The sequence below is a fragment of the Cryptomeria japonica genome, chromosome 4 (assembly GCF_030272615.1).
Source record: "Cryptomeria japonica chromosome 4, Sugi_1.0, whole genome shotgun sequence".
In the NCBI taxonomy this organism is placed as follows: domain Eukaryota; kingdom Viridiplantae; phylum Streptophyta; class Pinopsida; order Cupressales; family Cupressaceae; genus Cryptomeria; species Cryptomeria japonica.
The window spans coordinates 591081975-591109166 of NC_081408.1; positions in this window are offsets into that span (position 1 = coordinate 591081975).

A 27192-nucleotide genomic window follows, 5' to 3' on the forward strand; every position below is an offset into this window, starting at 1 on the left:
TTCGTGGAGATGAAAAGATGAGTCATGAGTTTGTCGATAAGATGAAGAAAGAGTTTGAGATGTCACTCATAGGGGAGATTAAGTTCTTCATTGGACTGCAGATTCAGCAAATGAAAGATGGAATCTTTATCACTCAGTCCAAGTATGTCAAAGAGGTGTTAAGGACCTTTGGCATGGAAGATAGCAAACTGGTTGGTACACCAATGATGACCGGTTGTAAATTATCCAAAGAGGATGACTCAGCATTGGTTGATGAGAAGGAATACTGATCAATGATTGGTAAGTTGCATTATGTAGTGCATAGTAGACCGGACATTGCACATGCAGTTGGCATTACTGCAAGGTTCCAGAAAACCCCAAGAGAATCTCACTTGGTAGCAATCAAGCGGATTCTGAGATATCTGAAGGAAACTACTGATTATGGGTTGTGGTATCCATACAGTAATGATTTCAACTTGAAAGTATTCACAGATGTTGATTGGGCAAGTAATGTGGATGACCGGAAGAGCACAACTGGTGGTGCATTCTTTCTCGGTGGTAGACTGGTCTCATGGATGAGTAAGAAGTAGATTTGTATCTCTCAATCTATAGTAGAAGCGGAGTATGTTGCAACTTTCATGAACTGCACTTAGACAATCTGGATGAAGCATGTACTAAATGGCTTCAAAGTTCCTGTATCTAAACCGGTAAGCATATTTTGTGATAACACGAGTGCTATCAATATTTCCAAGAATCCGGTTTTGCATTCTAGAACCAAGCACTTTGAGCTTAAGTATCATTTCTTAAGGGAAAAGGTTCAGAATAAAGAGATTGCACTGGAACATGTTTCCAGTAAGGAACAGTTAGCAGACATATTCACCAAGCCTCTCCCAAAGGCTACATTTACTTACTTAAGAGGTGAATTAGGGGTGCTACCCCTTCAGGAGGTGAACTAAAGGTATGTGCTCCACATCAGTCAGGTATTGCACTGTCAAATATTTTCAGGATTGATGTGTTGAAGGATGCTACTCCTCAAGGGGAGAAGCATAGTGGAATGTGGTTACTTTGGCATTGTTGTCAAAGGGGGAGAAGATGTGAAAGAGGAGAGGATATCTGCAGAAATTGGGGGAGAAGATGTAAAGTGGTGAGATATCTTTGTATATTGCCATCAATGCCAAAGGGGGAGATTGTTGGTATTATGTGAACCAGTATGAGGACATGATGACATTGTATGTTGTCATTGATGTCAATATGCTGAAGAGTGAACCGGTATATTGAAGTAAGCAACTGGCAAGTAAAGCGGTATGTTTGTTCAAGGTGAACCGGTATGTTGGAGTGAGAACCAGAACCAGTATGTCAGAGCGAGAACTAGTATATGGTAGGACTACCAGTTGGTAGTCTCATCCTTAGGGTTTCCGATTGAACTGTTTCAAGCCTATATGATTCAACTGATGACTTTGTGTGATGAGTTAGCATTGTAATGAAGAATAGATCATGTTGCCATGTTAGCCTTGTGTGCGTGAAGGATCTTGCATGAAGGAGATTGCTCCTATCTACCTTGGGAATGTGCGAAGTCTGTAAACAGTCAAATCGCATGATGGGTTATCAGCCACCATGAAAGCAGTGGAGAACGAACGATGGAGAATGTCCTGAGATTGGTTCAAGATTGTTCCATTTAATACAATGTGCTCGACGGTCAGGATTGAACCGTTTGAATTTCTTAACCTAACAGGTTTAGGGTTTAGGGTTTATGCTACCAACCTATATGTTTCCTATAAGGTCGATGTTGTGTTTCTTTCTGAGGTTGTTGGCAAAAGTTGTGTGTGTGTATCCAAGAGAAGTGATACATGATTCTTGCCAGACTAGAGGAGAGAAGTGATACCTGCAGAGTGTAAGTGCAAAAGGTAAAGAGGAGCTAAAGCGGATCTGCATTAGCATTGAGTGTTGTTACCAGATCATTATAATACCTGTTGATCTTTAACCACTTCAACAGTTGGAAATCCCTTAACAGGGTAGCTTTAACTGGCTTGTTGTAAATCCTTTAACAGGGTGACTCAAAACCATTGAGTTCTTCGAATCCTCTAAAAAGGTAACCTCTAATAGGGTTTAACCCTTAATTGGGTATTCTAGCCATCCCTTAACTGGGTGATCCCTAACAAGATCGGTTCCTAATAGAACCTATTGTACTGTCTTTAACTGGACAAGGCTTCTAACAGAGCAGACTTCTAAATAGTTCAAAAATAGCTTGTGGGTATTCATCCCCACAGTGGTTTTTCCTAGTTGGGTTTCCACATAAAAAATCTGTGTGTCATGTGTGGTGTTTTTCATGTGATGGTTTAAGCGATTTGTGTTTGAAGGTAAATCATGTTGATCTAGTTGTTTATATATTTTTGATGATAGAGTACATGTTCATGTACTAGGGTGAAATGGAAATGATGTATTAGATTGTATGGAAAGATAAGTGTCAATCGGTTTATGTTTGTCTCATTTATTTTGGGTTTTGTCAGTTGTACTCTGGTTAAGACCGGTGTTACTGTTTGTTTGCCAAAGCGTAGTGTCTGCAGACAAACCGGTTTTGGTAAGTGTTTTTGTTTGTACTGATTCACCCCCCCTCTCAGTACTAGTTTGGTACTCATTTTTCATCATTTGAGTTATCAGACACATCTATCATGACCCTTGATACCCTCAAAACATCTCAACCTGATGACCCCCTGCCTCTAATCCACCCTGAACTTATTGATTGGAAGAATGAAAGACACACTGTCATTGATACCTTTCCTAATGACCATGCCATATCTATATATCTCAATGCAATCAAACCCACAACAACTTTCACTAGGAATTTTAAAACGCATCTTCCAGTCAAGTGGGTGCCAAATCTCCTAGTCGTAAAAGTGAAAATAAAGAAAACAATATCAAGTCGAATGCTAAAAACCATTTCTTGGCAACATTAGATCAGGAAAAAGTAAAAAGAAAGGATGCATCTAATAGTGAAAACCTCCTCGAGGTGCCGGAAGATGGGAGATTTTAAACTTTACCTGCTCACTATCAAGAAAGGTCATCCATTTTGATCGAACCAACAGAGGTAGTTAACATTGGGACAACAGAACAACCAAAGATCCTACATCCAACAAGTTCTCTATTAGAGCAAGAAATGCAACAATATATGGAATTCTTCAAATGACAGAAAATTAATTTTGCCTGGTCATATGCAGACATGCCAGGATTGGATCCAGACCTTATTATGCATCACTTAAATGTCAGTCAAGGAGCCAAACTAGTTAAATAGAAATTAAGGAAGATGCATCCTCATATTGCTCTTCTAGTCAAAGTAGAACTAAAGAAATAACTAGATGTCAAATTCATCAGAGTTGTGGCTTATCCTCAATGGGTATCCAACATCATTCTTGTTTCCAAACCAGATAAAAGTATCATAATATGCACAGACTTCAAAGATCTTAATAATGCATGTCCAAAGGATGACTTTCCTTTGCCTAACATTGACATCATTGTAGACTTAACTACTGGACACTCCATGTTTTCTCTAATGGACAGTTTCTCCAGATGCAATTAGATTAAAATAGCACCTGAAGATCAAGAAAAGACGGCTTTCACATGTCCATAGGGTACTTTCTGTTGGAACGTCATGCCTTTTGGACTAAAGAACGCAGGTGCTACATATCAAAGAATTATGACAACGATATTCCACGACATGATGCATACATTCATGGAAGATTATGTGGATGACATATTAGCCAAATCATACAACAGAGAAGACCATATAGGAATACTAGAAAAGATCTTTGATAGGTTAGAACAGTATAAGCTACGGCTCAATCCCAAAAAATGTGCCTTTGGTGTCACTTCAGGCAAGATATTGGGATACTTTGTTTCAGCTAGAGGTATCAAAGTAGATCAAGCTAAGGTCAAAGAAATCATGGAAATGGCATCTCCCCATAATATCAATCAACTAAGATCACTTCAAGGAAGACTATAGTCAATCAGAAGATTTGTTGGTCAACTAGCCGATAAATGCCAACCATTTACTCATCTATTGCACAAAAATGTTCATTTCAAGTGGGACCATCAATGTGAGGACGCATTCAATAAGATCAAGGCCTATCTCATGCAACCACCCGTCCTAATGTCACCAATTCCAGGAAATCCATTGTTACTCTATGTATCAACCATCGAAGTATCATTAGGAGTTCTTCTTGCACAACAGGACAATGAAGGAAAAGAACGAGCCATCTACTACATCAGCAGAACATTAATAGGATACGAGATCAACTATTCACCAACATAGAAAACATTCTTGGTAGTAGTCTTTGCTTCTCAAAAATTAAGACACTATCTACTATCTCACTCCATCAAGTTGATTGCTAAAATTGATCCATTGAAGTATTTGCTCAGCAAGGCAACATTAACAGGACGAATAGAAAAATGGATTATGATTCTAAGTGAGTTTGATATTGAGTATGTTGATAGAAAATCTATAAAGGGGCAAGTCATTGCAAACCAACTAGCAGAGGCACCACTTCAAGATGATCGTCCTTTACAGATTGAGTTTCCTAATGTTGATATCCTAACGGTCACCACAAAAACATGGCAATTATACTTTGATGGTTCATATACACAGCATGGATCAAGAGAAGGTGTTCTATTCTTCACACCACAAGGTCAAAAAATTCGGTCAAAAAATTCTGAAAGCATACAAATTAAGTTTTCCATGCACCAACAATACAGCAGAATATGAAGCTTTGGCTACAGGTATCAAAATGGCTATAGAATGGAACATTACACAACTTCAAGTCTTCAGAGACTCTCATCTCATCATCAATCAAATCAATGATGATTATCAAACAAAGGATGAAAAGTTAATGCCTTATAAGAAGATGGTTGATGATGTCAAGAAATACTTTGTAGAAATAACTTTTTAGCAGATTCCTAGGAATGACAACAAAGCAGCAGATGCCATGGCAACACTTGCTTCTCTCCTTCAAACACAGGAAAATCAAGAGCGTTAAAAATTCCTAGTGGATGAGTTGTTTTATCTTGCACATAATTGTTTGGATTCCCAAACTATCTGTCACCTTATTGGGCATGATTCCTCCTGCTATGGCCAAACTTACACATACCTGAAAGATAATATCCACCCTCCTGATTTATCGAAGAACCAAAAGAGAAACTTTATTCGCCAATCCTCTCATTATACTCTTGTCGCGGATACCCTTTTTAAACAAGGTCTGGACAGTACTCTTTTAAGATGTCTCAAACAAGAAGAATCTAAGAAGGCCTTACATGAAGTCCATAATGGCATTTGTGGCACTCATTCAAGTGGTCTTACCCTTTCAAAAAAAACTCATACGCTTGGGCTACTATTGGCCAACTATGGACCGAGATTTTTTTTTAGATAGCTAAACCATGCAAACAATGTCAGATCCATGGAAACTTGATTCATGCACCAGCACAAGAACTTCATGCTTTGGCAACATCTTGGCCTTTCTGCCAATGGAGTCTTGATCTAGTAGGAAAGATAAATCCTTCTTCATCCAATGGTCACAAATTCATCCTTGTAGCTATAGAATATTTCACAAAATGGATTGAGGCAGTACCTCTCATCAATATCACAGGAAAACAAATTGTAGCATTTATCTTGAACTACATCATCTGTCGCTATGGAATACCCATGATCATTATCACTGATAATGGGTGACCGTTCAAGAACCAAGATGTCCAAGAATTATTTGACAAATTCAAGATCCAACACAATTTTTCAACACCCTACTATCCACAAGGGAATGGGCAAGCAGAGGCATCAAACAAAACCATTCTGAAAATCCTCAAAAAGATAGTGAATGATGTTGGAAGAGATTGGCATATTCAATTGAACCCTGCTCTATGGGCCTACCGTACCAGTATCCACACACCAACAGGTGCCACACCTTTCTCTCTTATCTATGCATCAGAAGCAATACTGCCAATAGAAGTAGAGATACCTTCTCTACGAGTATCATTAAAAGGTCTTATCCCAGATGAAGAACAACGAGTATCTTGATTGCAGGAGTTAGAATTAATCCATGAACGTAGACAACATGCCTTTGATCATTTAAAGGTATATCAGCAAAGAATGTGCCGTAGTTATAATCACAAGGTCAAACCAAGAACATTTCAAGTTGGAGAACTACTACTAAAAGAAAATCCATGCAACCAGACAGATCGAGAAAAGAAAGGGAAGTTTGAACCAAACTAGTTAGGTCCATTTGTGGTCACAGCAGTATTTGGGTCGAGAGCATATCAGCTAGCAATACAGGATGGGAATTAGGTCAAGGAACCCATCAACAGCATGCATCTAAAAAAAAATTATGTCTCAAAAAATAGAAAATCCAAAAATAGTGAAAAAGCAGAAAATCCAAAAACAGTGAAAAAGCAGAAAATACAAAACATTGAAAAATCAGAAAATACAAAAAAAAAAAAAAATCAAATATGGGAAAAAGTGCAATAAAAAAAGATGGTGGAAACCTGGCAAACAGGTGCTATCTATCTGCTAGCTCTTCCATCTATTAGCTCATGCATCCTTCTGCTTGCATTCATTTTCCGTCCACGATGTTCATATCCACAATAAGCCTTTGTACATACGCAGACATCCTGGGTGATTTCTCGTCATGGTTTGGATCATTGGGTATATCACAATGACTTTGCTTATAGGCTAGGGGCGGAATCCTGAACCTAGTTGGGGGCAAAAAATTTCATCGTTTTGGAGCTTAATCAAACAGGAAGAACAATAGTTAGGTAACTCTTATCAAGCGAAAACTGAGACACATCCAACGTTGAACACAAGATCAAGTTTCCCACCATCAAACTATCACATGTTGATCTAAGCACATACACACTTTTCAATGGATGATATCTTTTGGATAATGATTTTAACATGCTTGTTCAACTTTTCTATCTTGATTTTTGCTATCATTATTTCTAAGTGACTCCAGGATGTCTCTGACTAGAGGAACAAGGAAGGAAAATGATATTTTTCTTGTCTATTGTTTGTAAATTAATCATTAATATGTGCAAATTTGTCTCAGGACATGATCATTGGAGTATCATCGAAGATATTTCCAATTTGCGTATAGAAATGGTTAATACTGCTTGTTTTACGCAAGCAACACTCAGGTCATCTTGGTTCAATTGTACCTCGATGCTTGTGCTAACTTCCAATATCAAAATCTAGGAAAGTAGTGCTCTGGTCATCATGGTTTAATTATACCATCGATGTTTGCACTCACTTCCCACATTTTAAAAATCTCAATGATGACAAAACGCAATAACCCAATGATTGGTCTGGTCGTAGCCTTGCACTGGCATTTGCATTTAACTTCCATCTCATTCTTGCATAGGATCTCACATGCTCATTTTATCCAAGGTTAAATCTATCACAGGAATCATCAAGATATCATCATAAGTGTATACACAATCAGAATGATGACTCACCTCTCTTCAGATATTGTCGACCCAACACAAATTTTATGTTACCCCCTCAACCGAACCAACATCAGCATATCTGAATCTTCCTGCAACTTGATATCAACAAAATGTCAGTTCTTTATCCAATCAACCTTATCAATTCTATCAATCGATCACATCTAAATCTATTCTATCATATCTTATACAGGATCTATCTTTCCTGGAACCAGACGTTCTAATCAAGTTTTATACAGGATATATCATTCTTGAAACCAGACGTTTTGCTCATCTTTGTCTTATACAGGAGGTGTCATTCCTAAAACCAGATTGAATCTCGATCTTATCAATCTAATCAATCAAAATTTATCAATCATCACATTGAGAACCGCATCAAGGTGATCAAAGAACTTGCACTTACATCAACCACAGCTATAGGAATCATCCAATAACTATCGGGAAATCAATTTCGTAAAGATCCAAAAACTCCAAAGGTCAATTATCTCAATTGATCTCCCAAGGGGGCATCATCGTATCGCAATTTATCAATCAATGTCTAGGGCATCCTATCGAACCAATATCATCATGAAAATGAGATTATTCTTTGAATCAACATGTCATCACACCTCGCTTCAAAGAGGGGCAAAATGTATACACCTAAAAATGGTCTGAAGATAATTAATTAAATAAGCAATTATTTAATTAACACCCCTTCATAATTTAATTGAATTCATTAGAAACTTGATTAAATTCTCCCTTTCATCTACTTATTAATAAATCTAAGGATTCATTTAATAGGTTCATTTCAATAGTCCTCTTCGATTAATTAATTCAAATTAATTAATCCTCCTCCCCCCATTTCAATCAATTCTTCTAATCCCCTAATTAATTGAAACAAATCAATTTATGAGTTGTTGAAAATTAATTAGTCTTTTCCTATTATTTGAATTTTTAAATTCAAATTACCCACATGCCTCCTAACTTCTAACCACCTAACCTAACCATCCACCTAACCTAACCCATTCCACCTAACCTTGGGTTTGCCTAACCCTGTCCTATCTTGCACATCCTAACCTCCTTATCCTAACCTTCTACGGTGTTGATATTCTCCCCTTAAGACACATGGCACTTTGGCCACATGTCTCCTCTCTTGGACACTTACCCTCTTATGAGAAAGGCTCCTAGACACTTGTCACCATAGAGATGACAAGTGTCCCTTCCTCTAACCTCTTCTCCAACCTCCTCCAATTTCACCCTTGATATCTTCAGACTCAATCTTGACCATTGATTCCTGCCACCTCACCCCTAGCCTTGGAAATCCTATAAATATCCCCCATTTTGGAGCACAAATGATCCCATCTCATTATCAATTTAGGCATTGTTACTATAGGTATATCCACTCTATCATATCATTTGAGCATTGTTGTTATAGGTAATTGCATTAGCTTAATTTGATCATTTTCTAGCATAATTATTGAATCATGTAGCTTAATCAATCTCTTTTCTAGCTTAATTGCATCATCATCACCATAGCTTAATCATGCATATCATTAGCTTGATTAGACTCTTGGATCAATCTAGCAAAATCAATCTCATCTATTTTACATATCATTATCATTTCAAATCATCCATCTAGGTGTAGTCAAGTCACTGGGATTGCTTATCCTGATCTGAGAGAAAATCCACACTTGCATCTCTTAGGAGGCAATAGGTCACTTTGTCATGGTTCATCTTTCATTTGCTTTTAATTTGCTAACCATTCTTGTAATGATCTATTGAGTATTTGTGTTGCAGTTGCAGGTATCACACTTCATAGGCACGACAATCGTCATCTGAAGTGGAAGAAGAAGATTCCTCAAAAGGATCAGGAGGATAAAAATCCTCGGAAGAACTATTATCATGAAGTCACAATGTCTCCATAGAAATGAAAGATGGAAAAGTGGCAAAAGAAGAACTGGAAGTATCCTCCTCAAAACAAACACTCCTCTCAATGAAAAGCTCGTGTGTGGTAGGATGGAGAAGCCTGTAGCCTTTGACACCATCTAGATACCCAACAAATATGTAAGGCTTGCTCTGCGGATCCATAGCCTTGTGTTTCTCTACTGGAATGTGAGCCCATGCAGGAGACCCAAACACACGAAAGTGTTTAACTGTGGGTTTCCGACTAGTCCAAGCTTGGAAAGGAGTTACCTCCTTCACAACTCGATGAGGAACCTAATTCTAGATATAACATGCATATTTCATGGACTCTACCCAATATTGAGGTGCCAATGATCTGGAGTGGATCATACAATTACCCATTTCTTTCAAGGACCGATTCTTACGTTCTACAACTCCATTTTTTTGTGGAGTGTAGGGAACTAACTGTGTGTTGAATATCAATGCCTTCGAGATACAAAACTACTCAAACCTCTGGTTGACATATTCCCCCCATTATCGGTGCACAGAACCTTGATGGTTTTCCCTAATTGCTTCTCTACAAAGGATTTGAATTCCTGAAAAGACTCAAAGACCTCAGACTTTTGTTTGAGAAAATATACAAAGGTGTACCGAGAAAGATCATCAATGAATGTCAAGACATATTTGGCCCTGCTGAAAGAAGGATTTGGAAATGGTCCTGCTAAATCACTGTGAACTAGCTCCAAAAGCTGTGTGGCTCTCCATGCTTTGCCTTTATCAATTTTTTCTTCAGGGTGCTTGCTAAGAATGCATCCAAGTTGAAAATCTCCATCAAGAAATCGAATAGAAGGCAACCCTATAACCATGTCATGTTGACTAAGCTGTTGCAAGTAGCGGTAGTTCAAGTGGTCAAACCATTGATACCACAAGCGACTCACCTCATCTAAGTGAGTAAGAAATGAAAGTGAAGGAGAATCAAGAACAAAGTGAGAAAAGTGATATAGTCTAGACTGATGATCTGCCTTTCCCACTGCAATTGTAGGCCCATTATGCATCTCACTAATTACCACTATGTCTAGACTAAACTCAACCCGCTTGCCAGAGCCAGTGTGAGTGATCTAATAGATAGATAGAAGATTAGTTGACAAAGATGAAACACAAAGGATATCCTGAAATGTTCCTTCACCCATGTCAACAGACCCTCTCCCATGCACTTCAGCGGGAGTATCATCACCCAATGGAATAGATGGCATAGAACATGACTCCAAAGAGGAAAAACTATCCTTTTATGAAGCCATGTGGTGTGAAGCACCCAAGTCAATAATATAGGAATTAGGCTAGGAAGAAACAAAAACTAGGGCCTTGCCCTTTCCTTTCCCCTTACTTGTGTCCTTTGAAGATTCCTGAGATGAACTTGGTTTGATAGAATCAGGCACCTTGATGTTGTTCTTTTCTAGAAGATGATTCAAATGATCAATTTGCTTCTTTAGACATTTATGTTCATCATAACCAGGTTTCTTACAATAGGAACACTTAGCTTTCTCCTTCTTGGGCTTATCACCCTTTGAAGAAGATGCATCATTAGTTGCTTTTGAAGTAACTGGATTTTGTTCTTGCTTCTTTTCTCCTTGGTTCTTTTGTTTATTTTCTTGCTTAGAGAGCCCATTTTGATCTTTTATACCTTGGTTGGCAACCAAGGCTTGAGATTTAGAGGGCTTAATTGTGCCCATTTGAATCAACTTATCCTATTCTTATGTGAGTTCTTTTGCAAATTCATCAAGAGAAGGCATTTTAAAGCTGGTTCCTAAGGCACTTTTTGTATCATAGAAAGTAGAAACAAAAATTGAATAGTTTGGAAAGAATGCTTAGAATCAATTGTGAATCTTGATGAATAATAAGAGGGGGGTGAATTATTATACCAAAAAATACTATACTCAAACTTCTAAACAATTTAGCAGATAACTGGTACTACAGACTCACTAATAAACCGGTTAAGATAAATGCAAACCAAATAGCAAATAAAGCATTCACCCACAAAAGAACAATCACCATAACACAAGATATTTGACATGGAAATCCAAATGGGAAAAACCATGGTGAGAAGAAACTCACAAGCAACTATCTGCAGAATAGAAACCAGACCGGTTAAGATCAGACTGATTAAGGTCATACAATGTTCTTCACCAGAATAGATCCTATTAGGAATCTAGATCTTTGTTAGGAGATAAGTCCTGTTAAAGACTACCTTGTTAGAGGATTTCAAATCCACAGTTGTGAACCACCTTGTTAGAGGATTTACAAAGGCTTTGTTGGGCCTACCTGGTTAAGGGTTTCAAACTTGTCGAAGATGTGAGTAATCAACAAGTGAGTGATCTAGCAAATAGCACATTCTTCTTAATTAGATCCTTGATAGCTCATTGTTAATGCATTTCAGCATTACTTTAGCCTTCAATATCTCCACACTCTAACTCTTCACACAGACTTAATCTTATCTTTACCGATCGCATATAACCTCTTCTATTCTATCACTCTTACATACATGCAAACCCTAGACATGATGTCCTTATAAAGGAATCTGATTTCATGTCGGTCCAATAGGATTAGTCTACAATTCCTAGGTTCAGTGCATCTAGACAGATTTGGTAACATGGCACAAAATCACCGCCAAAGTGTCGGTGGATGATAACCCATCACAAAAATACCAGTTGGTAACTCTTCACAGATTAATACCGGTTAATACAATATACCGATTACCGGTTGTCAAAAATGAAGACTGGAAGATCGTAGTGCTCCGACTATCACTTGGGTCCTTCGTACCGCTTGTGATCCTCGAACTGCTTGAGGTCTCCATACCGCTTGGGATCCTTGTACCGCTTGAGGTCTTCAGTCAATCTATGATCGGTAAGCATCTTCTGCAAAACATCGATAGTCTAAAGACTATACATTCAATAATACGCAATATCGGTTGGAGCAATTACCAGTTGAGTATAACCCATACATCAAGAAAGTGTGTGACCATCAATGACAATCACAACATCATCAAAATGCCAACAATCTCCCCCTTTGGCATTGATGGAAATACTTAGGAAAATTTTGACATCTAAGTGTTTTTACAACAAAAATGTGTCATAATCAAAATTACTCCCCCTAAGCATATACACTATCCCTTTTGCAGGAATTACAATATATACTACTCCCAAAATGAAAGTATACAGGAAATGGTAACATTCACCAAAATTTTAATGTACTACTCCCCCTTTGCCAACAATGACAAAGGAATGCAGAGTAACCCCTGTTTCTCATTATCATTAAAAATAGAGTAAATGTTTATGATAATAAGGAATGAAACTTATCAAAAACAGATTTAAAGTCTTGCATAAAAGTTTTCATGGCTAATGTCCATGACTCAAGCAATGAAGTAGCAATCTCACTTTTTGTTTTCATCTGGAATACCAGTTCTTCCATTGCATCAATGGTACTCATCTCTTGAGTTACCATGATGGCTTCCAGATTGAGAAAACATTTTTGAAAAATCTGCAGTCTAGGAAATAATAGTAGTTGTAGCTCCTACAAATCTTTAGACCGATTGCTAATCTCCAAGTCCATCTTGATAGTCTGAAGCTGATAGTGATGAACCGATTGCCCATATGTAGAGAATGAATCATATGGCATCTTGAAATTGCTAATATAAGCCTGTAGCTCTTATTGGAGTTGAGCTTTCTATTTAATCACATCATCACAAAATAGATGGGGCTGGCAAATTTTACTCAACGGTAATTTACCTTCACCCATTGCAACACTGATATCATTTTGCTATTTCAGAAGGTGTGTCTGTAGCTCATTCATTTTCATGACTAAGGCAGCATTGAGTGCCTTTTCATGGTTCTTCTTTGCAGTGGCTTCAGCAGCATCTTCTAAGCATTGTACCTGATCCTCCACTATGGTACAAAGAATTTTAAGCTTTGATAGAGAGGAATCAATACTGGGGAGGTTAGTACCGGGAATCGAACTGGTAAGGGTGTCAACCGCAGTTTGAATGACATCTTGTTCCTTCTTCCTCTGCAGTGCGTCCAGTCTTTCCTATGCAAGTTTTATGCTTTGAAGCAGCTCCGATTCATCTGCAAACTGGAGATCAATAGAACTGGTGGTGTCAACCGGTTTGGCTTGACCACCGGTTTCCATAGGAGTCTCTTCTTGTGTGCTCTTCTTTGCTTCCTTCTCCTCTGCTACTTTCTTCTTATCCTCTTCTTGTTTCCTCTTCTCCTCTTCTTTTCTCTTTTCCTCTTCTTGTTTCCTCTTCTCTTCTTCTTGTTTCCTCTTTTCTTCTTCTTATTTCCTCTTTTCCTCTTCTTTCCTCTTCTCTTCTTCTTGTTTCCTCTTTTCTTCTTCTTGTTTCCTCTTATCCACTTGTTTCCTCTTCTCTTCTTCTTGTTTCCTCTTGATTTCCTCTTGCCTTTCTTTTACCACTTGCTCTTTCTCCACTTTCTCAGCCTTTTCCTTGTCATGTTTCTCTCTTTCTATGTCAGGAGTGACATCCTCAACATCTAATGCATCCACATCAATGGGATCCATTTTCTTTGTCTCTCTTTCCCCTTCACTATTAAACACTTCATCTGGTTTACCTGATGATGGGCCCGATTCTTGTTCAGCCTTCAAATTTGCTTCAGACACTTGGTGTAATCTAACAGCAGCTTTTGCATGTAGATGTGTGTCCTCCACTTGAGAAGTTCTACCTTCTAGCAATTTGAGTCTTCTCCTTCTTATGAAAAAGAAGCCTTTGTTCTTATCCATTATCTCAAATAATTCTGAATTTCAGGCATCAGGAAAGTATTGTGCAAAGACTTTCTCCCTTATTTCCTATTCCTTTTCAATGGAAATGCGTCATTTGTTGTCCAAAGAATTATATAAAGAATCTGTTGTAACCGATCTAATCTCTTATGGCGACTGGTCATTAACACATAAATATTTAATAACTCCCTTCTCTAATTCTTATTTTTCACTATTAATAAAATCATCAAAATAATCCTTTAAATCATCAAGCACTTTCCACTTAATATTCTTAATAATCCTCTGACAATGTGTCATTGGCTTATAAGATGAGATGTCTATATTTACCGGTGCTGATGTTGCAGGAACATTAACGGTAGACTTTGCTTTCTTGCTTGTTTGCCTTGTCTTCTTTGGTTGGATTTCCAGTTCAATATCCTCTGACTCCAGTGTGATGGTTTTGGTTTTCCGCTTCCTCTCAAAAACTTTGGCAGGAATAACCTCAAGTTTCTTCTTGGCAGATGACCACTTGGTCACTTTTGGACTGGCAGAGGTAACCGGTGCAGATACCGATGGCACTACTTTGTCCTTTTTATGTTTTGGTTCATCAACCAGTGTTACCCTCTCTAAGTAGGTGTCGGTTCTCTTTTTCTTCACATCTAATGGTGAGGCAAGCAGGGTAGAGGCATACCTGATCAACATATCATACATCACTTCATACCCCATTGGTTCCACCACTTCCTTTCTTGGTTCCACCGCTTCCATTATGCATTCATCTACCTTTATTGTGAAGCAGATGTCATCTTCATATTGCTTTACAATATCACCACATATCCTTATTCTCTGGCTCATTTTCCGCTTGAATTCATCAAAATATTTGTTAAGAACCTCAAGATATCAGGTTCCCACTACTTGAAGACTTTCCCTAATTTGCTTGGAAACCGGTTGGTTAGCACACTATTGAACATCACCTACTCCAGGGAAATAGCCTTGAAAGTAGAAGAATAGACCAACCAGAAGTTGTCCAAACCTGAACCTCAGAGTATTGTCCTATTTGATGGACTTCAAGTTCAATAGCAATTGCTTCTGCAAATAGGTACATAGGTCAAATGTGGCATCTTCCTTGATCATCCTGTAGGCAGCATTCACTGCAGCAACAGGGACAGAGTTTATTCTGTTGGCGTAGAATATCTGGTAACCAATCACCATACAAGCATACTTCACCAAATCATCTTTGATGGTATTGATGGTCATCACCCGTTGGTCACTCATAGAACCGGTGAGTTTAGTCATTTCAGTCTTGGTGACCTTCCTAAGAGCTGGCACTTCTCCAGTATTATAGAAACCAGTGACGGCATGAATTGCTTCCAGTGTAATGTCATGTGTCCTCTCAAGATACATTTTATCACCATGAACTCTACTCAGAATGATGCGGATGTGATCCTCTGTGAATTCTTCAAGAAAATATGTTGCATTGTGCAGTTTCTTCTTCTCAAGGATACTAAACTCGGGTTTGATCTTCTTATCATCCCCACAAAACAAACCTAACAGGGAATGAATCACTAGGGATCCTAGGTCTTCCAATTTATAATCAATATATCCTGAAATATCTTCTGCAACTATAACTCCAGCGGGTATCTGGGATAGGGCATTGTATTTCATCTTCTTCTGAATAAAATCAGTTGAATCTACAAGTGCACTAGAATTGGAGTGTGATGCAGAAGCCATGATAAGAAAGAAATTTGAGAAATACCTTCACAATCTGAGATTTAGGGTTTGCCAATGTCTCCCACAATATACCACTTCGGTTGTTGGATTACCACTTAGTGTTCTTCACTTGATAGATTGAAAGAGATTGTTGGATTCCTCTGCAAGATTTTGAATTCACTTTGAATCGCTGGATGAATCACTCTTTATTGCTCTGCTCTTGAAAATTCTTCGCTCGAAAACAGATAAGTGAAAATGATGACAAAAATCCCTTTTAAACAGTCTTTCACCTACCATAATAAATGCATCACCATTAGGGCACAAACCCTAATTTTTCCTTTTACCACTTCAAATCTTCTGTTGATTAACAGGTAACATATATCAGTTAAGATCTTTACCAATATAAACCAAGGGTTCGAAACATTTTACCGATATGCTCCCCCTAAGCTTTTCTAAGCTCAGTTTGCCGGTTCAGAGACTAACTGGTTCATCCTATGACACTTCTTCTAGTTTCTTTTTCCAAGTTTTATTCATTCCTACTTGAATGGTTTCAACATCAATCTTTCCTTCTAGAGTGATTGGTATATCATCTGAGAGGTTATTTCTCAGTCTGCAAGATTTGGCAGTGTGTCCGAGTTTGTTGCAATGATAGCATACCATTCCAAGTGATCTCCATGGTCCATTATTCATTCTACCATTCTTTCTTTTGCATGTTGCAGCAGTGTGACTGCTACCATGACAAATCAAACACATTGCTCTCCAACTAGTTGCTGCTTGATAACCGTCTGACCGATGGTCATAGGTATTGTACCAGTTGGGATTTCGGTTCACAGAAGGTTCCGAGACAACTCCTTGAGTCCTTGGAGGATAGCTCCCAATATTGTGCAAAACAGACCTGCATTCAAATGCTCTATGCCCAAACTTGTTGCATGCATAACAGTTACCATTGAATCTATTGGATCTAGGTTTATTGTTTAGAAAATAAGGAAAATTGTTGTAGCCTTGCTTCTACACACATTAGCAGTATGTCCTTCTTTGAGATAGTTAAAGCAAACAGGTTTAAATTTTTTCTTACCTTTATCCTTGGATGTTGGTTGCTTCTTTGATGCTTCAACTTTTGTTCCAGAGGCCTCTCCTTCCTCATACCCAGAGAAACCAAGTTTAGTGGTATTCTTTACCGGTTTTTCTAATTCTATCTTTTGCTCTAGCTTAGCAGCACTCTGATTGAATTTGGCAAGTATCTCCTTTGACTCAGTAAGTTCCTTAGAGATAGCAGCATTGGATTCCATTAAGGTTGTATTCTCAAAAACAACCATGTTTAGTTCACCTTGCATGTCTTCTTTTTCCATTCTACTCTCATGGAGTTGAGTGGTAAGGGCACTAATTTCTTGCTTCAGCTTGGAGATCTCATGATCTCTGTCTTTTACCAAATCTTCAGCTTTCCTCCTATTCTCAAGCTCCTGACTCATTCTTATAGTCAGTCCTTCCCACTCCCTTCTCATATTGGCTTTTGATTCATTCAATTTTCAACTTCTTCAACTAAGGTATCCGTGTCTGCTTCATCAAAAGAGCTATTTTCAATAAGTTCCATTAGTTTCTCAACATGCTCTCTTCTCTTGGCCAAAGAGGCTTTATACCTTACTTTCAAGTCATCATAGGCTCTCTCAGTTTGAGTGAGACGATGAGTAAGTTCCCTCATAGTGTATTCCTCCATATCTCCTTCCAAGTGGTTAGACTTATAAAAAGGGTGGCTCTGATACCAATTGATGAATACTAAGAGGGGGGGTGAATTAGTATACCAAAAAATATTGTACTCAAACTTCTAAACAGTTTAGCAGATAACCGATGCAACAAACTCACTAATAAACCAGTTAAGATAAATGCAAACCAAATAGCAAATAAAGCATTCACCCAAAAAAGCACAATCGCCATAACACAAGATATTTGACATGGAAACGCAAATGGGAAAAACCATGGTGAGCAGAAACTCACAAGTAACTATCTGCAGAATAGAAACCAGACCGATTAAGGTCATACAATGTTCTTCACCAGAATAGATCCTATTAGGAATCTAGATCTCTGTTAGGAGATAAGTCCTGTTAAAGACTACCTTGTTAGAGGATTTCAGATCCACAGTTGTGAACCACCTTGTTAGAGGATTTACAAAGGTTTTGCTGGGCCTACCCAGTTAAGGGTTTCAAACTAGTCGAAGATGTGAGTAATCAACAAGTGAGTGATCTAGCAAATAGCATAGTCTGCTTAATTAGATCCTTGATAGCTCATTGTTAATGCATTTCAGCATTACTTCAGTCTTCAATATCTTCACACAGACTTAATCTTCTCTTTACTGATCGCACATAATCTCTTCTATTCTATCACTCTTAAATACATGCAAACCCTAGACATGATGTCCTTATAAAGGAATCTGATTTCATGTCTGTCCAATAGGATTAGTCTACAAGTTCCTAGGTTCAGTGCATCTAGACACATTTGGTAACACAACACAAAATCACCGCCAAAGTGTCGATGGATGATAACTCATCACAGAAATACTGGTTGGTAACTCATCACAAAGTAATACCGGTTAATACAATATACCGATTACTGGTTGTCAAAAATGAAGACTGGAAGATCATAGTGCTCTGACTACTGCTCGGGTCCTTCGTATTGCTTGTGATCCTCAAACCGCTTGAGGTATCCATACCGCTTGGGATCCTTGTACCGCTTGAGGTCTTCAGTCAATCTGTGACTGGTAAGCATCTTCTACAAAACACTGATAGTCTAAAGACTATACATTCAATCATACACAATATCAGTTGGAGCAATTACCGGTTGAGTATAACCCATACATCAAGAAAGTGTGTGACCATCAATGACAATCACAACATCATCAAAATGCCAACAAATCTTTCTTATCTATCTCACATGCCTTCAGTTGCAATCTTACAACCTTTAGTTTTGTGAAGAAGTCCTGAATTGTATCAAAATTACATGGATTTATCTCTATTAGCTCATTCTCCAATTGGTGTCCCCTTAGCTCATCTTGTTTACCAAACAACCCTTGTAATGTTGTCCATACAACATTTGGAGTTGTAGCAGATTTAACATGAAAAAGAAGATCAGAAGATATAGATATACATAGAGTACCATAAGCTTCATCACATTTGTTAAACCATTTTGGCTTTTCTACAATTAGTGTTGGTTTAGTTTCAAGTCCCATAGTTACTCTAAACAACCCCAACTTCTTGAGATAGATTGTCATTTTTTACTTCCACTCATAGTAGTTGTAAGGTGTGAGTATTGGTACTATATTTTGATCCATTTTAATGCAGAAAGTAAGATTGCTTGTACAGGAAAGAGAGACAAAAAACTCAGAGAGAACACACTGGACCACCCCCCCTTTTTACTATATCAAAAATAACCCCAGCGCCCCCCCCCCCAAATATTATAAGGTGGCACTTTATAATTTAGTACATTTACAACGATGGAGTTATTTTCCAGAGTTTTACAAAGTCCAAAAAATGGATACAAATACTGAAGGCAAAAAAAATATCTTAGAATATTAACATCAAACCAAAACCAAAATATTCCAATTCAAAACATATCCACTTTCAAAAAATAATGACCTAAATCCGAGATCATATGTAAACGTTATAGTGGTTTGAAATTCATAAAACGAGGACTGCCCTTCAGATATGCTAATAAAACTTAATTTCTGGAACATTGGAACTTCTAAGAAAACATTGATTACACCATTGCAAAGAGCACGAAAAAATACCCCATTTCAAAAAAAAATGCACTAAAAAATACCATTGTATGAATGAGAACATCCCATTTAAAGATCAGATGCAAAAATGAAAACTGCAATGGTGAGGGGTCTGGCTGAAACTTTTCGACGCAATTTTTGAAATATCTCTTGAATGAATGCAAAATATGGAAATGACCCAGATGGATTTTTTTAGTTTCTAAACAAACCTAGAAAGCGTTTTTCTTTATCACTTGCAGAAGATGGGGCCACAGTGTAAAAAAATGTCTTCAAAAAAGGAAAAACGACATGCAAAGCTTTTGGTGACCGATCTACACACACTTTATATGAAAATGGAGGTTTTGGGGTCTTCCAAACATAAAGCAAAGGTTTGTTAGGCCTCAAAACACACTATTTGAAAGTTCCTTCACAAATTTAAGCTTCAAAAACCTTGTTTTATAAAAAAAACATATATGTAAAACAATATTACTGGATCTTCATAAACCTTTGCTGGTCTTTCAGATCATACAAAATGCAAAAGAAAACACAACAAGATTTTACAAGATCTCTAAAATAATCTAATCTTTCAAAATAGACTCTGATACCATATTAAAATCTAAGAATCAAATTGAAAGAGTTAGAACAAAATATTGAAAATAAAATGGATAGAATAACAATACTAGAGAAACTTGATGTGAATACTCAACGACAGAATAGCATCAAGAGAAATCTCTCAATCTCCAATATGAAAATACAAGCAAGGTAGCATGTTTATATAGACTCAAGTGAGGGGTGGAGGGGGCAATACCGACCAATGAGGAGACACCACCATGATGGTCTAAACATAGTAAATGCACCTCCTCATAGCATGCCGACACCTCAATACCCACTTCTCTTAAGTAAAAATTCTTTATTAACCTAAGCAAGCTTAATTAAAGTGTAGGAAAAACCTAGGAAAAAGGAAAATAATAAACCCAACTAGGAAAATAAAAACCTACACTAACAATTTGTAGTTCATTTACGTTTAACTGTTACAAATTTCTCAAATCCAAATGCACTTCTATCCAATACATTTCATCCTATTAACATATTTCATTTACTCAACTCATAACATTATCTAATTTTGGCTAAGTCTAGTGCACTTCACCGCAGTGTCCTCCCTTGCACACACTATCAGAGGTTCGAGGTGAACATGATAGAGACTATACTTAACACAAAACGAGGGCCCACAATACTCAACATTCAGAACGACCACAAGAGATAACAACAACAAAAGAGAAAGTCTTATAAGAAAAGATTCTCAAATCCAACATTAAATCACAAAAAAAGATATTGCCAATGTAATCAACAAGAAATAAAGCGTGACAAGTGCCACCAAATAGAACAAAACAAATGAAAGAAGGATTACAGAAATCCAAAAATCAAATTAACTCCAATGATACTTCATTCAATCACCAAATAAATCAAGGAAACATAGCCATCTCATCCAAGTCTACATCACGAGGTGACCATTTCAGCCACACCAAAGGGAATGACTACTACACAACCTCCAAGGGTACAATGCTCTAGATGTGTTAGAGAGTGCACATCAGGAAATTAGGACCTTAATTTATTTTCATAACCATATTGCTTATTGTCTTTAATGCAATGAAATCGCTTATCTCTTACAGAAGTCTAAGTAATTATTCCTAATGACAGAGGACATTACTAAGAGAAGATAAAGTGTCTCATTCAAATTCTACAATTTTATATCATGATCTGCACCAAACAATTCTTACACAGATAATACAATCACTTCAGCTTTTATTCATAAGGAAATTAGTATATATTATCCCAACACAACAAGTTAATTATGTAAGCTTTAATTAAGAGGATATACATAATTTATCTTACTCTATAGCATAATCATTTTTACATTGCTAGCATCCAAAGGTCAAGCATAAGAAACAAATACAATGTTGCACACAATTTCAATTTCTAGAGAGGACTAAAGAGAGAGAACCCACCGCATAGACATCTAATATATTCAAGCTTCTAATGTCTTTTTAAACACAAATCTCAAAGAACAATTCAAGTCAAAGAGAACACTGTAGCACACCACACAAGACTAAGAGCAACAACCTTAACCAGAGATCCCAGTGTTTGCAACATGAGCTCTGATACCAGATGTAATGCCCACCAAAATACCCTAGAGAAATACAGCCAACTAACATACAACTAGAGATAATATTTATTTTTTTAAACATCTACTAACACAACACAGTAAACTATCATTACATTAAAAGCATTAATTAACATCTACAACATTATAAAAAATATCTTTAACATCATAATTACACAAGTGTAATACATCACACATCTACCATTCCCTAGGGTACTTCAACGCCATCATGTAAATAACTCTAACACATAAACACATCTCCATCTATGATACCATTCAACATTCATTACATTCATTATATTAATTTCCTAATCAATTACTTTCCTTCTTAGCATGAGAATCATTATTCAACAAATGCATATCCTATCATATCTCATTATCCATTTGATTCATTTTAAAACACCAAACCAAATGTTCCTAATCACTTTCCAAACCTTCTAGCATGTCATGTTATCATGAATTATCAATTACACATCAACTAACGCAATCTAGTTCATTTCTTTGAGTATAACCATACATCCTACAAGCTACTCATTCTTATTCATATTCTAGAGATGTCCATGAACCAAGAATAACATCATTTCCATTGAAACATTCATATAGTTTCTTCCAGTCTAGAATTGCATCCACAATTAATATCCTTTTACAACATAGTCATTTACAATGAATTCAACAATCATTTTATGTTACAGTACATCAAGATCTCAATCCACTACAATTCCTATTACATGTCTTTTCAAGATATTGTTACATATTCTTCCTTTATAATTATGTCTTCCTCATGATACAAGTTACATAATCTCAATTCCACTACATAGAATATACTCCATGAATCCATCTACATGAAGAGAAGATATGAATACCCCATTAAAAAAAAAAATTGCACTAAAAAATACCTTTGTATAACTACGAACTTCCCATTTAAAGATCAAATGCAAAAATGAAAACTGCAATTGTGAGAGGTCTGGCTGAAGCTTTTCGACGCAATTTTTGAAATATCTTTTCACTGATTGAAAAATATGGCAACAACCCAGATGATTTTTTTAATTTTCTAAACAAACCCAGAAAGCATTTTTCTTTATCACTTGTAGAAGATGGGGCCACAGTGTAAAAATATGTCTTTAACAAAGAAAAAACGACATGCAAAGCTTCTAGTGTCCTATCTACACATACTTTATATGAAAATAGAGGTTTTTGGGTCTTCCAAATAGAAATGAAAGGTTTGTTAGGCCTCAAAACACACTATTTGAAAGTTCCTTCACAAATTTAAGCTTCAAAAACCTTGTTTTACAAAAAAAAACATATATGTAAAATAATATTACTGGATCTTCATAAACCTTTGCTGGTTTTTCAGATCATACAAAATGAAAAAGAAAACACAACAAGATTTTACAAGATCTCTATAATAATCTAATCTTTCAAAACAGACTCTGATACCATATTAAAATCTAAGAAAACAGATTTAAACCAGAATCAAATTGAAAGAGTTAGAATAAAATATTGAAAATAAAATTGACAGAATAACAATACTAGATAAACTTGATGTGAATGCTCAACAGCAAAATAGCATCAAGAGAAATCTCTCAATCTCCAATATGAAAATACAAGCAAGGTAGCATGTTTATATAGACTCAAGTGAGGGTTGGAGGTGGCAATACCGACCAATGAGGAGAGACCACTATGATGGTCTAAACATAGTAAATGCACCTCCTCATAGCATGTCGACACCTCAATACCCACTTGTCTTAAGTAAACATTCTTTATTATCCTAAGCAAGCTTAATTAAAGTGTAGGAAAAACCTAGGAAAAAGGAAAATAATAAACCCAACTAGGAAAATAAAAACCTACACTAACAATTTGTAGTTCATTTACGTTTAACTGTTACAAATTTCTCAAATCCAAATGCACTTCTATCCAATACATTTCATCCTATTAACATATTTCATTTACTCAACTCATAACAACATTATCTAATTTTGGCTAAGTCTAGTGCACTTCACCGCGGTGTCCTCCCCTGCACACACTATCAGAGGTTCGAGGTGAACATGATAGAGACTATACTTAACACAAAACGAGGGCCCACAATACTCAACATTCAAAATGACCACAAAATATAACAACAACAAAAGAGCAAGTCTTATAAGAAAAGATTCTCAAATCCAACATTAAATCACAAAAAAAAAAAATTGCCAATGTAATCAACAAGAAATAAAGCGTGACAAGTGCCACCAAATAGAACAAAACAAATGAAAGAAGGATTACAGAAATCCAAAAATTGAATTAACTCCAATGAAACTTCATTCAATCACCAAATAAATCAAGGCAACATAGCCAACTCAAATAAGTCTACATCACGAGGTGACCATTTCAGCCACACCAAAGGGAATAACTACTACACAGCCTCCAAGGGTACAATGCTCTAGATGTGTTAGAGAGTGCAAACATAGCCAACTCAAATAAGTCTACATCACGAGGTGACCATTTCAGCCACACCAAAGGGAATAACTACTACACAGCCTCCAAGGGTACAATGCTCTAGATGTGTTAGAGAGTGCAAATCGGGAAATTAGGACCGTAATTTATTTTCATGGCCATATTCCTTAGTCTTTAATGCAATGAAATCTCTTATCTCTTACAGAAGTCTAAGTAATTATTCCTAATGACGGAGGACATTACTAAGAGAAGATAAAGTGTCTCATTCAAATTCTACAATTTTATATCATGATCTACACCAAACAATTCTTACACAGATAATACAACCACTTTAGCTTCTCTTCATAAGGAAATTAGTATATATTATCCCAACACAACAAGTTAATTTTGTATGCTTTAATTAAGAGGATATACATAATTTATCTTACTCTATAGCATAATCATTTTTACATTGCTAGCATCCAAAGGTCAAGCATAAGAAACAAATACACCGTTGCACACAATTTTAATTTCTAGAGAGGACTAAAGAGAGAGAACCCAACGCATAGACATCTAAAATATTCAAGGTTCCAATATCTTTTTAAACACAAATCTCAAAGAGCAATTCAAGTCAAAGAGAACATTGTAGCACATCACACAAGACTAAGAGCAACAACCTTAACCAAAGATCCCAGTGTTTGCAACATGAGCTCTGATACCAGATGTAATGCCCACCAAAATACCCTAGAGAAATACAGTCAACTAACATACAACTAGAGATAATATTTATTTTTTTAAACATCTACTAACACAACACAGTAAACTATCATTACATTAAAAGCATTAATTAACATCCACAACATTATAAAAAATATCATTAACATCATAATTACACAAGTGTAATACATCACACATCTACCATTCCCTAGGGTACTTCAACGCCATCATGTAAATAACTCTAACACATAAACACATCTCCATCTATGATACCATTCAACATTCTTTACATTCATTATATTAATTTCCTAATCGATTACTTTCCTTCTTAGCATGAGAATCATTATTCAACAAATGCATATCCTATCATATCCCATTATCCATTTGATTCATTTTAAAACACCAAAACAAATGTTCCTAATCCCTTTCCAAACCTTCTAACATGTCATGTTATCATGAATTATCAATTATGCATCAACTAACACAATCTAGTTCATTTCCTTAAGTATAACCATACATTCTACAAGCTACTCATTCTTATTCATATTCTAGAGATGTTCGTGAACCAAGAATAACATCCTTTCCATTGAAACATTCACATAGTTTCTTCCAATCTAGAATTGCATCCACAATTAATATCCTTTTACAACATGGTCATTTACAATGAATTCAGCAATCATGTTATGTTACAATACATCAAGATCTGGATCCACTACAATTCCTATTACATATATTTTCAAGATACTGTTACATATTCTTCCTTTATAATTACACCTTCCTCATGATACAAGTTATATAATCTCAATTCTACTACATAGAATATACTCCACTAATCCATCTACATGATATGAATCCACATCCATGCAAAAGAGTATCTAATGAAGAACATCCCAATGGAAGAAGGCATCAAACCACCCGACCATTTGGAACCAAAGGGAACCCCCCCCTGTGCTAGGAGATGACACAAGATCCCACTCACACTCTAGATCTAGGCTGACACCTAGCTACCAAAGAGATGAAACAACTCCAAGACCACAATCATGACATAATCCACCATACAAGACATCTAGAGGCACCACAATATAGGCATAAGGAACTAGCATCAACATGTAGGGTAGAGTGTCATCACATGCTATCAAAGGATATCCTAGAACTCTGTCCCGACATACGTGATACACATGCAGAACCATCTCAACCTTTGAGGAATCAAAGGAGTTTATCCAATTACCAAATCTTCCCGTATCTAACTCCGGTTTACTCCAGGCCATGAGGTGGGACATCACCACAACACATTTCTTATCTTACTTAGATGAGTTACTAATAACCAACCCACCTAAGGTTAGTTATTATATTATCACTTGATTAATACAATAAACCTCCAATGAGCTATCCAGATGGTCTAGACCCTGGCTCCGACCAACAAGGAATCCTAGCAGTCTATTCCATGTGACCTCAGCAGACTCATGGAAGCCCACTCTCCCTAATCATGCACCTAGACCTTAGGGTAACAACATACTCAAATGCAAGAGCAAGGGCTCTCAAATGCATCATAACCCGGATAACCAAGGTTATAAATCAAATAAGAATCTCCAAGAACATGAACAACATATGCCAATATCACAGCCTTACAAAGGAAACCAATAATCCTCTAACATCAAGAATCTCATTATAAAAAAATATTCAACATGAGCCCAAAGAATATCAACAAGGTATTTCTCATCTTGCTCAGTCCAATAGTGAAATCAATCATCTCCTCAAATCAATAAATCAAGCGTACAACATTACAAAGATAGATTCATTCACGACAATGCACAAGCACGAGAGCCTAAATACCAAAATTTCCAATAACCAAAATCAAGAATAAAATCTCAACAAATACATTAAACATATATTTTTTCACAGACACGAAAAAATATAATCTTTTCAAATCAAATTGCATAAGAAGGATTTAAAATCCCTTACCTGGAAAATAAAAGTTATGGAATGCAAAATTGTTGCAATAGTGACAAGCCAAATCTTCAATCCACCAACAAAACTCACAACCTCAAGCAAATCCAAGCGAAGCTCCAAAAGCCAAATAAATAATTCTCAGAAAATTCTCCAGCCAAGCCACATGCACAATAAACTCAAATCTCCCAATAAATAGAAATTGATCCCAAAACTATACTTCTCCAACCAATCAAAATAATCCAAAATATAATATCTCATATCAACCATGCCAAATATTGAAGTAGAACAATATAAAATAATATTATTTAACTTACCCAAATATCTCAACCAATAATAAAATAGGGTAGGTAGGGTAAACAATTAAATAATCGATAAATAATTAAACCAAAATAATATA